This window comes from Lynx canadensis, chromosome A3, assembly GCF_007474595.2.
Source record: "Lynx canadensis isolate LIC74 chromosome A3, mLynCan4.pri.v2, whole genome shotgun sequence".
In the NCBI taxonomy this organism is placed as follows: Eukaryota; Metazoa; Chordata; class Mammalia; order Carnivora; family Felidae; genus Lynx; species Lynx canadensis.
Window position 1 is genome coordinate 42,934,371 of NC_044305.1, and position 14,917 is coordinate 42,949,287.

The following is a 14,917-nucleotide window of genomic DNA, read 5'->3' on the forward strand; positions in this document are numbered from 1 at the left end:
GAGGAGTTGGTAAGAGAAAGATGCCAAGTTTCTAAGACCAGCAGTGCCGGCGTTTGGGGCGCGCGCTGTCCCTCTCACGGCCCCTGCTCGGGTGCGCCCGGGGACGCGCAGCACTGCTTCCACCGCTGCGGTGGGCGCACCCCTCCTGTGGGTGAGCAGACTCGTGCGGGCTCGGGGGCTGCCGGGGCGCGTCTCGCCAGGAGCTCCCTGGCGCCCGCAGCTCGCCCATCCGCCAGACTCACCTGTCTGTAACCCGACCCGCTGCGCGCCCGGCCCACAGGGCCGAGGAATCGACACAGCGGTTTTCCCCGTCCTCTTCCGCCCTGGAATGGCCCTTGGGGACACAGCAGCCTGGTAACGGATTTCTCGGCTCGGCTGGAGTACTCTTTCCGCGCACGGAGAGGGGGCGCAGCTCTCCTGGGTCTGCGAAGGGGAGAGAAGCGCCATGCCTCGGGGTCTGCCCTCAAGAGGTCACCCTGTCTTGGCTCAAGCCTGTCTGGACTCCAGATTTTCTGAGAACAATCAACGAAGAATGAAAAAGACTTTGATCCGGTTAAGCCGGGTGTGGAGAAGGAAGACATTTCTATAGCGGCACAAGGAAACGAGGCTTCTTTTTAGTCTTTAAGGCTGATGGCGCAGCTTCTGGGAGACTCTGAGGATGTATTTTACCTACCAACAAACTGAAGATTTTCGGAAAGAAGGAGCTTGGTGGAATGAAAGTAAAATAAAGTAAAACTGTGAAATCACAGAATCACCTCCCATCTCAATAAAAATCTTTAGAACTTCCCTTCGTTCAAAATTCCTGATTTCATGAAAAAGTCAGCCAGCCCCATTAACAGGTTTTTTTTTTCTTATTGGATTTCAAATCAATGAGTGCCTGAACCACTTTGTCCTTTATCTGAAAAGGCTGTAGAATGACAGACTAATAAGGCTAGAAACCTCGAGAAGCAGTGCAAGGTTTGGGGGATTCGGAATAAAAAATAAGAATAAAGTACACTTGCATTCAAAGATTGTTGGAGGCGCACTTGCTGGCTGGTTTGGGGGGGATTCTAATGTGTTATCTTTCTCTTTTTCTTGATCGGACTTAGGGGTTTATCTATAGTACTAACATTTTGGAGCAGTCCGTTTTGCTTTTGTTGACTCTTCTTTATTTTAAGGTTAGTTTTCTAAGTAGCTTTCTACGGAGCTGATAAAGCAAGCATCCCCCCAACATAGGATAAGAAATAAACTCAATTCTTTAAAAATCTCAAAGCTAGGCGTTGAAAGAGACAGAAGCAGGGATCCGGCCCACTCCCCGCCCCCACCGCTCCACTGGCTGGGGGAGGGGGTGGCTGTGCGTAGTGTCCTTAGTAGGTTTGTATCCAGCCCTGCTTGAATACTTAGCAGTGCTGGGAGCTCACTTTTTCAAAAAGCAGGCTATTCTCTGGTTAGACGACGATGCTGTTGGAAAGCTTTCCTTCTGCTTAATGGAAAGTCTGTTTCCTTGTACTTTCACCTCCCCTCTGCACTCTGCACTCTGCCCTCTAAAGCTGCAGAGACTAGTTCTGTGCCCCCTCCCCCTGGTAGTTCTTCAAATGCAAGAAAACAAGCATGAGTGTTCTCACTTAAGACTTCCTTTCTACAGTAATATGTAGTCAGGTTGAAAATAGACAGGTACAGACCTGTTCAGTGGCATCCTGAGAGCATGAGGAGAGGTTAGGATGTTGGGGAAATATTCCTAAAAAAAAAAAAAATTTTTTTTTAACTTTTTGTTGAAGAATAACATAGTGTTAGAAAAAAATGCACAAATCATAAGTACACAGCTTGATACATTTTTACAAACTGAATTCACCTGTGGAGCCAGCACCCCAGGACAAGACCAAGCTGCCTGCTCTGATCACTCCATTTCACACTAGACCAGCTTTTTTGTGGGCACAAGACAGAAAAAAAGAAATATAAGATAGGAAATCTATAATTCCTTTATAGAATTATAAAGGAAAAAGCAAAACAATCACCATTTATAGTCAGTATGATTATCTATGTGGAGAACGGAAGAAACTACAGATAAATGATTGGAATTAGTAAGAGTTTAGGAAGGTTGTTTTATAGGAAATCTTTGTGTGTCAGTTGCATTTCTAAATGTCAATAGCATTTAGAAAAATTAAAAATCTAATGAAAAAAATGACCTACAACTGAAACACAAAGTGCCTTGAAATAAAATTTTTTTAATATTGTGGAAGATCTTTGTGGGTAATATTAGAAAAATTTTGATTGGAACACATTAATCAATGGAAAGATTTTTCACAGTAATAGACTAGGAGACTCCGAATGAAAAAGAGGTTAAAAATCCCTAAATTCATCTGTAGACTGAATATAGTTCTTAAATGTACCTGAAAAAATCCTTTTGTGAGATCTGACAAATTTATTCCAAAGTTTATATGAAAGAATAACTAAAACATTATTGTGAAGGCAAGGTGTGTGGATTCACTCTATCAGATATCATTAGTAATTGTGTGGCACTGGTACACGGAGACCACTAGTACAGAGGAGAGAGCCCTGAAACAGACCCACACGCATGTGGACTTTGATTTATGACAGAGGGCATCACAGCTCAGTGGGGAAAGATGTGCTATTCAAATATGGAATGGGAACGACTGGTAATCCATTTGGGGAAAAATAAGGAAAACTGAGTAATGCACACACATATCATCAATTTCCAGTGGGTTAAACCTTTAAAAGTGTATGTGTATGTATATGCATTGATAGATAATGGAGAATATCTTTATGACCATAAGATAGGGCAGAATTTTATTTATTTATTTATGTTTGTGTGTTTGCTATTTATTTATCTTATTGAAGTATAGTTGACACACAATGGAGCAGAATTTCTTAAGGGACAAAAAATAAACCATACAAGAACATATTTGATAAACCCGACTGCAGAAAAATTAAGAATGACTTTATCAAAAGACCCGGTAAGGGGAATGATAAACTAAATCACACATTGTGAGAACTTTTGGAACATATTTATCTTATAAATGATTAGAATCTAGGCTATGTAAAGAACTCAAATGTCAGAAGTAACATAAGTTTTAAAAACGACAGAAGACATGAACAGGCATTTCCCAGAAGAGAAAACGTGAATGGCCCATCAACATATAAAAAGATGCTCAGTCTCATTAGTAAACAGGAAAATGCAAATTAAAATGACAATGAAATACTACTTCATGTTTACCAGACTAGCAAAATTAAAAGGTTTGACAATACTACTAAGTGTTGCTTTAGATATAGAACAATAAGACTGTTTATGCATTGCTAATAGGTATATAGATTCATTCAAACATTTTGGGAAAGAGTTTGACTTTATCTGGTAAAATTAAACATACACATATTCAATGAACCAGAAATTCCATTCCAATTTTTATTTTTTCATTTTAAATTTATTTTTAATTGTTAAAAAAATTTTTTAAGTAATCTCTACACTCATCGTGGGCCTCAAAATTCCCAACCCCAAGATCAAAAGACACATGTTCTATGCACTGAGCCAGCCAGGTGCCCCCCGCCCTCTGCCCCCCCCACCACCAAGGTTTTAAATGTAGAAAAAGTCTTGCACTTTTGCACCAAGAATCACAGACAAGAATATTCATAGTAATGTCATTCATCATATTCAAAAATATAAAAACCTGAACACGACTAGAATGTACATCAATAACTGATGTTTTGTGATAAAATGCATCTAGTGGAAATGAATGGCCCACAGCCACACATATTAACAAAGGTAAACCTCAAAAACATATTGTTGAATGAAAAACAGCAAGTTACAGAAGAATTGTAATATGATTCAAGTGATTATTAAAAATTAATCAAAGTAAACAATATCTTGCTTAGGAATACAAACCCACATGTTAAAACCATTAAGCACCAACCAACCACCTGGAAGAATCTCTAGAGAGTTACGCTAAATTAAAAAAAGCAATCCCAAGGTAATGTATTATCTGATTCCATTCATATAACATTCTTGAAATGAGAAAATCATGAAAATGGGGATAAGATTAGTGGTCGTCAGGAGTTGATTTCTAAAAGGGCAACACGAAGGACGCTTGTAGTGATGGAAGTGTTCAGGATCTGTGGTAGATGATACCCAAGCTTACACATGTGATAAAGTTGTATGGAACTAAACACACACACGCGCGCGCGCACACACACACACACACACGAGTACAAGTAAAACTGGATCTGAGAAAGACCTGTGGATTGTCTCAATTTCAATATCCTGCTAGTGATACTGTGCCCTAGTTCTATAAAATTTATGCCTGGGGGAAACTGAATGAAAGGTACACAATTGCATGTAAATCTACATGATCTCAATGTAAAAAGTTCAATTTCAAAACAATCAAAAGTTATTAAGAGAGGGGCACCTGGGTGACTCAGTCGGTTAAGTGGTCGACTTCGGCTCAGGTCATGATCTCATGGTTTGTGAGTTCGAGCCCCATCGGGCTCTGTGCTGACAGCTCAGAATCTGGAGCCTGCTTCGCATTCTGTGTCTCCCTCTCTCTCTGCCCCTCCCCTGCTCACTCTCTGTCTCTCTCTGTCTCAAAAATAAATAAACTTTTTTTAAAAAATTTTTTTAGTGTTTATTTTTGAGAGAGAGAGAGCACGCGCGAGCGAGTGAGCATGGGTGGGGAGGGGCAGAGAGAGAGAGGGATACACAGAATCCGAAGCAGGATCCAGGTTCTGAGCTGTCAGCACAGAGTCGGATGTGGGGGTCGAACCCACAAACCGTGATATCATGACCTGAGCTGAAGTCAGATGCTTATCCAATTGAGCCATCCAGGCGCCCCAAAAATAAACTTTTTAAAAAATTTGCGAAGAGAGTAGATCTTAAAAATTATCATAAGGGAAAAAATTATAATTATGTGTGGGGATGAATGTTAACTGAACTTATTGTGGTGGTCATTTTGCAATATGTACATGTATCAAGTCATTACATTATATACCTGAAACTAATAACTGTCACATGTCAATTATATCTCAACTTAAACACTAGGCAAAGCAAGAAAATGATACAAAAGTCAGAATAGTTGTAATCACCTGGAATGGGTAGGGAGGGACAAACGGGGGCAGGGATTCCAAGGTACTAATAATGCTGTATTTCTTAACCTGGAGGATAAGAATAATTGTTATTATTTAACCATGTACCCGTATTATAATCACGTTTGTCTGTGTGATATATTTCACAATAATTTTTAAAAGAGAAAACCAGGGGCACCTGTCTGGCTCAGTCAGTAGAGCATGCAACACTCAATCTCAGGGTCGTGAGTTCAAGCCCCACGTTGGGCGTGGAGCCTACTTTAAAAATAAATAAATAAAAATAAAAGAAAAAACCAATTAACTTGTGGAGTGGACATGCACCATGCATGAGGAAACCCGTTATTCATCTTAATTTTGGGGTAGTTTTATGTTATGAGTCTCTCTTCCTCACAAGGGAGCCAGAAAATAGTTTTCCCAGACTCCCTTGCTATATACAGTGCAAGAAGGTGACCCAGGTTCTACAACTAGGATACACGCACAGACTCCATTTAGGAAGGAGGCCCTGGTCAGGTCCTGGTAGCCGTGTCCTGTGCTCAGGGAGGGTGGTAGGCCGAGGTGCCCTGGGCCAGAGATGGCAGCAACAGAGCTACTGGAGAAGCCAGGAACTACAGTTTGAGCACCATTTCCAGCTTCTTCCTTATGAGACTGACTCTATGGTTCCCCCGGAGGTTCCGCGAACCGCCTAACATCCTTTAATGAATTGCTTTTCTGATTCAACTAGCTACAGTGGGTTCTGTTGCCACATCTTGGCTCATCTATTCTGCAATTGGCGTTGTCCTGCAGACAGCATTAAGATCTTCAGTTGTTGTCTTTATCAAGGACAAGATTATGGTGCCTCATCATCCCCATTTTACTGTAATTCAGAATAAAAACAACGCTAACCCACAAAATACGTGTGCTTATTTTATTTTATTTTATTTTATTTTATTTATTATTTTTTTTTACCTGTGCTTATATTAAATGTCTTCTTTCTAGAATAATTTGCAAGGTTTTGGGTAAACTCACTGAAGAAAAATCCTTATCTCTCTTTCCTTAGTCCCCTGTCTTTCATACCCCCTGCTTTTCTGGAGCCCTAAATATGTGCCTCATCTACCTCTAGTCCCGCCCTGTCCAAAGCAAGAACCACTGGTTGGTCACATGTGGCCACTGAGCACTTGAAAAGGTAGCTGATGTGAACTGAGATGTGCTATACGTGTAAAACACACACCAGGTTTTGCAAACTTACTACAAAAAGACTAATATATTTCATTAATAGTTTTGTATACTGATTTACATGTTGAAACGATAATATTTTGGATGTATTGGCTTAAATAAAATATAGTAATAATATCAGCTTCTGTGTGTTTTCTTGTTTATTTGGGGTTTTTTGTTTTGTTTTTACTTTTTTATGTGGCTACTAGAAAATTTAACATACCGTCTGTGGTTCGCATTTTATTTCTGTTGGACAGGGCTGGTCTACACTGTAATGACTGGCATAAACAGTCTGTGTTGTTCTGAAAGGTGGTCCTTAGTCATCCCCACGTTTTCTTGGTCAGCATTGTGATTTGGAGGATGACAAGAAGTCAACAACAACTTGGCTTCGAAATCTGGCTCTGCCACTGACAAGCTCTAAGCTTATGGCAAATCATTTAAATTCTTTGAGTCTCAGTGTCTTCATCCCTAAAATGGGATAATAATGTGTCTCTTACCCAACCTCACAAGATTACTATGAGAATCAAATGGAATATTTGTGAATGTGCTTGTGAAAGTATTTTTCTATTGTTCAAATAACAATGGCCAATGTTAGTTAAATGCCTTCTCTGATCTGGACACTGGGTAATGTGCCCCAGACATACTGTTTCACTAAGCAATCCTTTGTGAGAGAGAAAGACTCGTTTTATACCCATCTCTCACAAGAGAGAAAGCAAAGGTTTAGAAAAGTCAGGAACCCCTGTTCTTAAGACTGTCATTAGGGATGCACCCGGGTGCCAAGAATGTGCATCCTGAGCTAAACAGAAAACAGCAGTGAGTCCAAGAGGGCATTCAGTCAGCGCCAGGTGCCATGTGGGGGACCCCCTCACCTGCAGGTTACTTAGTTTGTAAACACACTGAGAACTTTCCACAAAAAAAAAAAAACAAAAAACAAAAAGACCTCAGTGTGTCTTCCACACTAAAGAGCTCTCTCTGCTCCTGGGCATATCTAAGGTGTACCTGCGGAGGACACCTGGCATTTTCACCTGCCCCCCCCCCCCCCCCGGCATCTATGCTGCCTTCCTCCAGTAACTGAACAGTGTAGTTTTGAGCAGGTGGACTCCACCCCCTCTGGGGGAGGCGGGCATCTAACCTGGCTAATTAGAGCCTTTGCCTTGGCCACAGTGATTGCCTCAAGGGCAGGCGTATGAGATCTAAACTGAGATTCCGTTCGCCTGAGGTTGAGAGAGAATAAGACCGAGCCTGGGACAGCCCGCCACTTTTCGCCACCAGCAGCAGCCTGAAGTTGAAGCCAACAGAGAAAGCAAAGCAAGGAGAATGGGAGAGCAATACTGAGTGCTCATGACAGTCCTGGATCTATCCCTGGCTGGACGCCCCCCCCCCCACCCCAGCTCTCTTTTTAAAGTTTCTTTATTTTTGAGAGAGAGAGAGAGAGAGAGCACAAGCAGGGGAGGGGCAGAGAGAGAGAGAGAGAGAAAGGCAGACACAGAATCTGAGCCCCACACAGGGCTCGATTTCACAAACTGTACGATCCTGACCTGAGCTGAAGTCAGTCACTTAACCAACTGAGCCACCCAGGCGTCCCTCCCTCTCTCTCTTGTGGTTAAGCCCATTGGAATTGTGCTTTCTTACTTACTGCCAAGAGTGTCAACCAAACACCTATTAAAATGACACTGGCTCACTTCTCTGCTGTCCCGTGACTCATGGAAAAGGCAACGTGTCCTTTCCTGGTGAACGGCAAGCCGGTTGTCCAAAAGCCACCAGACCACAGTTACTTTTCAGCTTACTCCTGTGAGACAGAGGGCATGGTTATGCGAATTAAGGGCATACTTGTGAAACAACAAATCTCTATCATTTGGGGTACCACAAAAATATAAAGGTAAATAGATAGATGGCTTGGGAGTGAGTTGGCTATCTTTATAAAAGTTATCGATCTAATGTTCTTAAGATACGTACAGGAATACCTGAATCCATACCCACCCACAAACCAGGGTGGGACACAATGTCCCATGATTGTATTGTCTTTATTTTGACTCAAGGGCCCATCCCAATGTAGCGGATTTGCCACAAATGCTCTATAAAACCGTGCTCTAACCTCAGAGCTATGGAGGCACCCCACCCCTCTAGATGCCGTCCCTACGGGAAGGATCTCTTCGGCTCTCTGGATCCTGGGCCTCTATCCACCTCTCTGGCCTAAGACACCTCTTTTCTCCCTCCATGCTCCACACTTCTCTGTTCCTCACTCATGACTTTAGGCTTTCTTTAAAGACTCCAAGAGAGGTGCCTTCAAAAGACTTCACTTTTGCAACACAGACCTCCCCAAAGACAAGAAAGTATGAAGGAACATTTACCTGACTGGCACGAATGGAGAAAACGTTACTGCTAGAAGAAAACACAAATTAATCTCTTAGGAATTTTCCCATTACCAATAATGAATTCATCATTGTTGCCTATCAACCATGTGCAAGACTCTGGGACCATTTGAGGTGGCTCCCTGGTCTATGGTAAGCGTTAACTTGGAAGTCCCAAGTGAGAAAGTTATTTTCACTTTTGATCTCTCTGACGAAGTCCAGGAGAAAGTCTTAGCTTGGTGCTAATAGGTTTTTCACACATCTGTAACACTGGCCAGATTCCTTTTAATGCAAGCCGACTCCAGACTTGGATCCTCTAGTGGGCAAGCAAAGGGTACCTGACTAAAATTTAATAACATCATTTTGTTGATCTATCTCTTTATTTTCAGCTTTCCTTGTGTTTATGGCAAGTGACATCGGCTTTCACTTCTAGTAGTGAATGTAAACTTTCCTTTTAAAATGCATTTATTGAGGGGTGCCTGGGTGGCGCAGTCGGTTAAGCGTCTGACTTCGGCTCGGGTCATGGTCTCATGGTTCATGAATTTGAGCCCCATATCGAGCTCTGTGCTGACAGCACGGAGCCTGGAGCCTGCTTTGGATTCTGTGTCTCCCTCTCTCTCTGCCCCTCCCCTGCTCGCACTCTGTGTGTGTGTGTCTCTTTCTCTCTTTCTCAAAAAATAAACATTAAACATTAAAAAAATCATAAAAAAATAAAATACATTTATTAAATGACTTAGCTAAGGAGGAGTACTAAGTAGATAATACGTATTAATCTAGATTGTCCAAGAATCAGATATCAAGAAGAGATTAAAAGCACAAGACTCCTATTAAGGGGTACGCCTATGAAAGAAGATGGAGAGGGGCCTGGGAGGAGTTTGGCTGGGGAGGGGGAAGGGTCAGACTGGGTGGACGTCTGGCCCCAGTGAAGGAGAGACAGAAGGGGGGTGGAGATTGGGTGGAAGTGTTGTACAGAGACTGGCAGGCAGATCTAAGGAAGGTTCAGCAAGGCCTTCGGGGACTCCTCAAAGTCATCTGTCAGAGGAGTGCCATGTCTCCAGGGAGCGGGCCTGCCTCCGTATCCCTGCTGTGAGCAAGCCACGGGAAGCGTGGCCTTGCCACCAGGGAGGTGATGGATTTCAGAGCACAGCACTCAGACCCAGGGCTGACCACTTCCCAGCGGTTGGAGATGTGAGTGGCACATTCTCGTGGCCACCATATGATGGCACGGGTGTGGCATCCATAGAGCTAAATTCCTATGGCTTGGGGGCAATGCTGGTCTGAAGGAAGGTGGCCTTTCAAGTGGGGGAGGCTGCCACAGTGATGTTCCCTCCTCTTCCTCCTCTATCTCTCCCACTGTATCAGGCTGGAAAATGCCCTTTAACCCTAAAGAAATTGATGCCCTAGTCCCTGGAAGCCAGAATGTGATGTTATTGGGAAAAAGAGACTTTGCAGATATAATTAAGTTAAGGACATTGAGATAAGATGATTATCCTGGGTTTTATCTGGGGTGGGGACCTAAATGCCATCACAAGCGTCCCTATAAGAGAGAGACAAGGATGTCACACAGACAGAGGTGGAGGTCATGGGACCAAAGAGGCAGGGATGGGAGTTATGCGGCCACAGTTGAGGGATACCAGTGGCCACCCAGACCCTGCAAGAGGGCTAAAGTCTTCCTGGGTGGGGGATGGGGGTGTGGCCCTGCCAACAGTTTGATTTCAGCCCAAGGAGACTGATTTCAGACTTCTGGCCCTCCAGAACAGTGAAAGAATAATTTCTGTTGTTTAAAGCCACCAAATGTGTGGTAACTTGCTACAGCAGCCCGAGGAAAGGGATATATCCACCTTCCCCTCCCTCCTTCTTTTCTCTCTTCCTTCTGTGCTTCCTCTTCATGTTGATTCTCTTTAACCACTTTCTGTGTTTCTTTTTTTTTTCCCTACTCTTTTTACTGAATCAGCAAAAGTACTTGCACTTGCTAAGTAATGTCCCTTACATTCCTGTTTTTCAGAAAACTCTGGTCCTGAATGTTTCTTCCGCTTTGTTTTCTCTTCTGATTCCCCTCACTTGTCCTAAGTAGGCCTTCTGCCATTAAAACTTTCCCCAAACCTGTAACTCAAGATCACATTTGTTTCCCCAACCTGTGTTAGGTGATGAGGGCCCAAAGGTGAACAAATCGTGTTCCTGACCTCAGAGGGTCAACAACCTAGAAAAAGAAGACAAAATATAATTTTTAAAAATTTTGGGGCGCCTGGGTGGCGCAGTCGGTTAAGCCGTCCGACTTCAGCCAGGTCACGATCTCGCGGTCCGTGAGTTCGAGCCCCGAGTCAGGCTCTGGGCTGATGGCTCGGAGCCTGGAGCCTGTTTCCGATTCTGTGTCTCCCTCTCTCTCTCTGCCCCTCCCCGTTCATGCTCTGTCTCTCTGTCCCAAAAATAATAAACGTTGAAAAAAAAATTTTTTTTAATTTTATTTATTTATTTATTATTTATTTATTTATTTTGAGAGAGAGAGAAGCGCGTGAGCAGGGGAGGGGCAGAGGGGAGGAAGAGAGAGAGAATCCCAAGCAGGCTCCATACTATCAGCACAGAGCCAGACAGGGGGCTTGAACTCACAAACTGTGAGATCATAACCTGAGCCACAGTCAAGACTCGGAAGCTTAACTGACTGAGCTACCCAGGAGCCCCCAGAAATGTCAATTTAAGAGTCCTAACATCTTTTAGGTGCTTTGATAAAAGTCTGTACTTTACAGTATTGTTGGGCCGAGGATGTGGTTATTAATTCTGTCGCGGGGCAAGGAGTAAGAGTCCTCCCGTAGAGGAGGCGACCATGGAGTCCTGACTTCCAATCCATGAAGGCCACCATCCATCAAACATCGTTTCATATCTACTACCCACCACATACTGAACAATGACCCACACACATAAATGTGAGTGACATAATATGTCACAGTTCTTGCCTACTAATATCCATTCCGTACTTTTCCTTGATAACGGACCTCTAACATTATGCAGCACAGTAAGGTACTGAGCTCCATTCTCTCTCCTAGCCCCCATTCAGCTAGTTATGGGCACGTGACATACTTTCATCCAAAGAGTCCTAAACATAGCTCTGCTTCAATTTGATGTCTGGAGGTGTGGCAGCCATCTTGTGACCATGAGGATACCAGCACGATGATGAAAGCCCAGATGCCGATGTTGGCAGAGCAGGAAGAAAGGGCATGGCCTTTGAAGGCAACCTTGAACAGCTGAAGCAATATCTACAACTGTTCCTTTTCATATCTTTTATAACAAGAGAAAAATATCTATTGTTTAAGCCACTATCGTTTCTTGCAGCCAAAGGAATACCTAGCACATTAATATTTTGAGAAATTCTGATTTAGAAAATGTTAGAGGGAGTCACCTGGGTGGCTCAGTTGGTTGAGCATCTGACCGTTGGTTTCGGCTCAGATCATGATCTCATGGTTTGTGAGACTGGGCCCCGTGTCTGGCTGTGTGCTGACAGCACAGAGCCTGGTTGGGATTCTCTCTCTCTCTCTCTTTCTCTCTCTCTCTCTCTCTCTGCCCCTCCCCGCTCACTCTCTCTCTGTCTCTCAAAAATAGGGAAATAGACTTGAAAAAAAAAAAGAAAATGATAGGGGGTAGGAAGAAAGAGTGGGGAAGACAGAGAGAGTGCTTTTACAACAGAGAATAGGGTTTATTTCACATCTGAATGACTCTGAGATTTTTCTCCCTGGCACTTTCACTAAGGCCTTCCTTTGGAATCCTGGCAGGCTCTGTGAGAGCTTTGACCAATAGAATATGGTAGAAGTGTTAGGCCAGTTTCAAGGCTATAAGGGAGCAGAAGTTTCTGCTTCCTGTCTTGTTGAATGCTCACTCTGGGGCAAGCTGGCTGCCATGTAAAAAGTTCAAGTTTCCTGAGAAAAAACCCAAGCTAGCACATGGAGAGAGGGATAAATACCTGACCAGCCCCAGCTGCTCCAGCACCCCCACTTTAGGGCCAAGTATGTAAAGGAAGGCTACCCAAGCCTTGGGCACCACCTAACTGAGACCACTTGAGGGACCCCAAGAAACAGCCACCCAGCTGAGACCACCAATCCTCAGAACTATAGGAGATAATAAACAGTGTTTCAAATTCCTCTGTTTTGGGTGGATTGTTACATAGCATTTGGAACCTAGGAAGTGTATAATTATTATTATCATGATTTTAGAGGTGGGGAGGTGGACAATAAAAGGGGTTCTCCAGAAGAAATCAAGCCAAGATGTGGTCAGCCTGGATGTGAGCCCTTGTTTTCTGACTCCATTCATCCTGGTTTAGAGAGAGTTGGAAAAGGAGGATGTGGCCAACAGTGTCAAGGGAGTGCAGGTCCTGCGGACCTTGGCCTGAGCGGGTCTGGGGAAGGAACACAGACAGATGGAGGAATGCATGCCTAGAGGCATGAGCAGAAAGTAAGGATGTGAAAAAACAGCAGAGATGATTCCTTCAAGATACTTGGCTATGAAAGGAAGGAGAGATGCAGGTGTATATCTAGAAAGACTATAGGAAGGGTTATTATTCTTATAATTTTGGAGGTAATCTCTATACCCAATGTGGGGCTCGAACTCATGACCCTGAGATCAAGAGTCCCATGCTCTATGAATTGAGCCAGCCAGGCAAACTTAGGGAGGATTGTTTTTATCTAAACTTTTAATTATGGAAAATTTTAATATACATAAAGCAGAAAGAATAGTATAACGAAGCCCCAAGTACCCATCACCAGCGACCTACAAATGGTAGTGAGATTATTTTAAATACATCCCAAATATATATTGCACCTGTTAATATTTCAGTATGTACTCCTACAAATATAAACACCTAACACAGAAAACCAAAGTATCATTATTGATGTGTTTTTACATCCCTTTTACATTTCCTTCCCATCTCTTTTTTCCTAATTTGTTCAAGAAAGCAAGTTGTTTACTTGGTAGAATTTTCTGCAGTCTAGATTTTACTGATTCTATCTTCTTGGTGCTGACATGTCCTGTAGATTGGGTTGTTGGATCTAGAAGCCTGATCAGACTCAGGGTTCATTTTTGGCAAGGGTATATCAGGTGGGACTGAGTTTCTTCCAGCAAGAGACCACAAAATATCTTGTCCTTTTTTGTGTGGTTTAGCAGCCATTAACGAGCATTGATTATATGAGCGTTATTTCATTGGTGACGTTGGGATTGTTGATGCTCTAACTGTATCATTCTTTTCTTTACAAGCTGGCGTGTTCTATAAAGAGAAACCTGACCTTGTCAACAATTTATCTCTGAGATGGAATTTGTAGAAAACTAAGATAAATGTTTTACTCTGTGAGGGTCATTTTTACATTTAAGGACACATGTGAGAGTCCTTTAAGTTCACGGCTGTTCTTGTCCATTGAGTCCTGCACGAGACATTCCACAGTCCTGCACTATAATCACATCCAGCCTCAATCCCCTTGATGTTTTGGGGCCTCTCCCCTTTGGTCCTGCCTATCTGGAAAAAGCCCACCCTGAAAGGCCTGTATCACCCACCCTCTCTGAGCCTGTTGCTGAACTGTTGAGTGTTGCTGACCGAAAAAAAAAAAAAAAAATCACAAACCAGGGCCGCTGGTTTCACAAACCTTGAGCACCCCCCTACAACCCGACCATGTCTCTCTGAGAACACATCATTGACCCCTAAGATGTGACTAGTGAGTCTGAGGAACTACATTTCTATTTTTATTTAATTTCACCTAACTTAAATATAAATTGTCTCATGTGACCAGCAGCTACTATATTGTGCAGTGTAGATTATAGGACATTCCCTGATTACAGAAAGTTCTATTAGGGCCAGTCTAGGAAAGTTGGCTTCCCTCCCCCAAGGTGTCTGGTTCATACTTTCTCCCTTTGTCTCAAATCTCCTCTAACATTGACTTGTACTGTCCCTTCATTCTTCTCTGAGAATACAGAATATTAGAAGTTTCCAGATAAAGTCTTCATCCTTCTTTTTTTTTTTTTTAATTTTTTTTTTCAACGTTTTTTATTTATTTTTGGGACAGAGAGAGACGAGCATGAATGGGGAGGGGCAGAGAGAGAGGGAGACACAGAATCGGAAACAGGCTCCAGGCTCCGAGCCATCAGCCCAGAGGCCCGACGCGGGGCTCGAACTCACGGACCGCGAGATCGTGACCCGGCTGAAGTCGGACGCTTAACCGACTGCGCACCCAGGCGCCCCAAGTCTTCATCCTTCTTGATGATAACAAGCTTTCCTCGATCTCCCACTACTAATCTTCAAAATCTATGCACACTTGCTTCCTTGGGGTAAA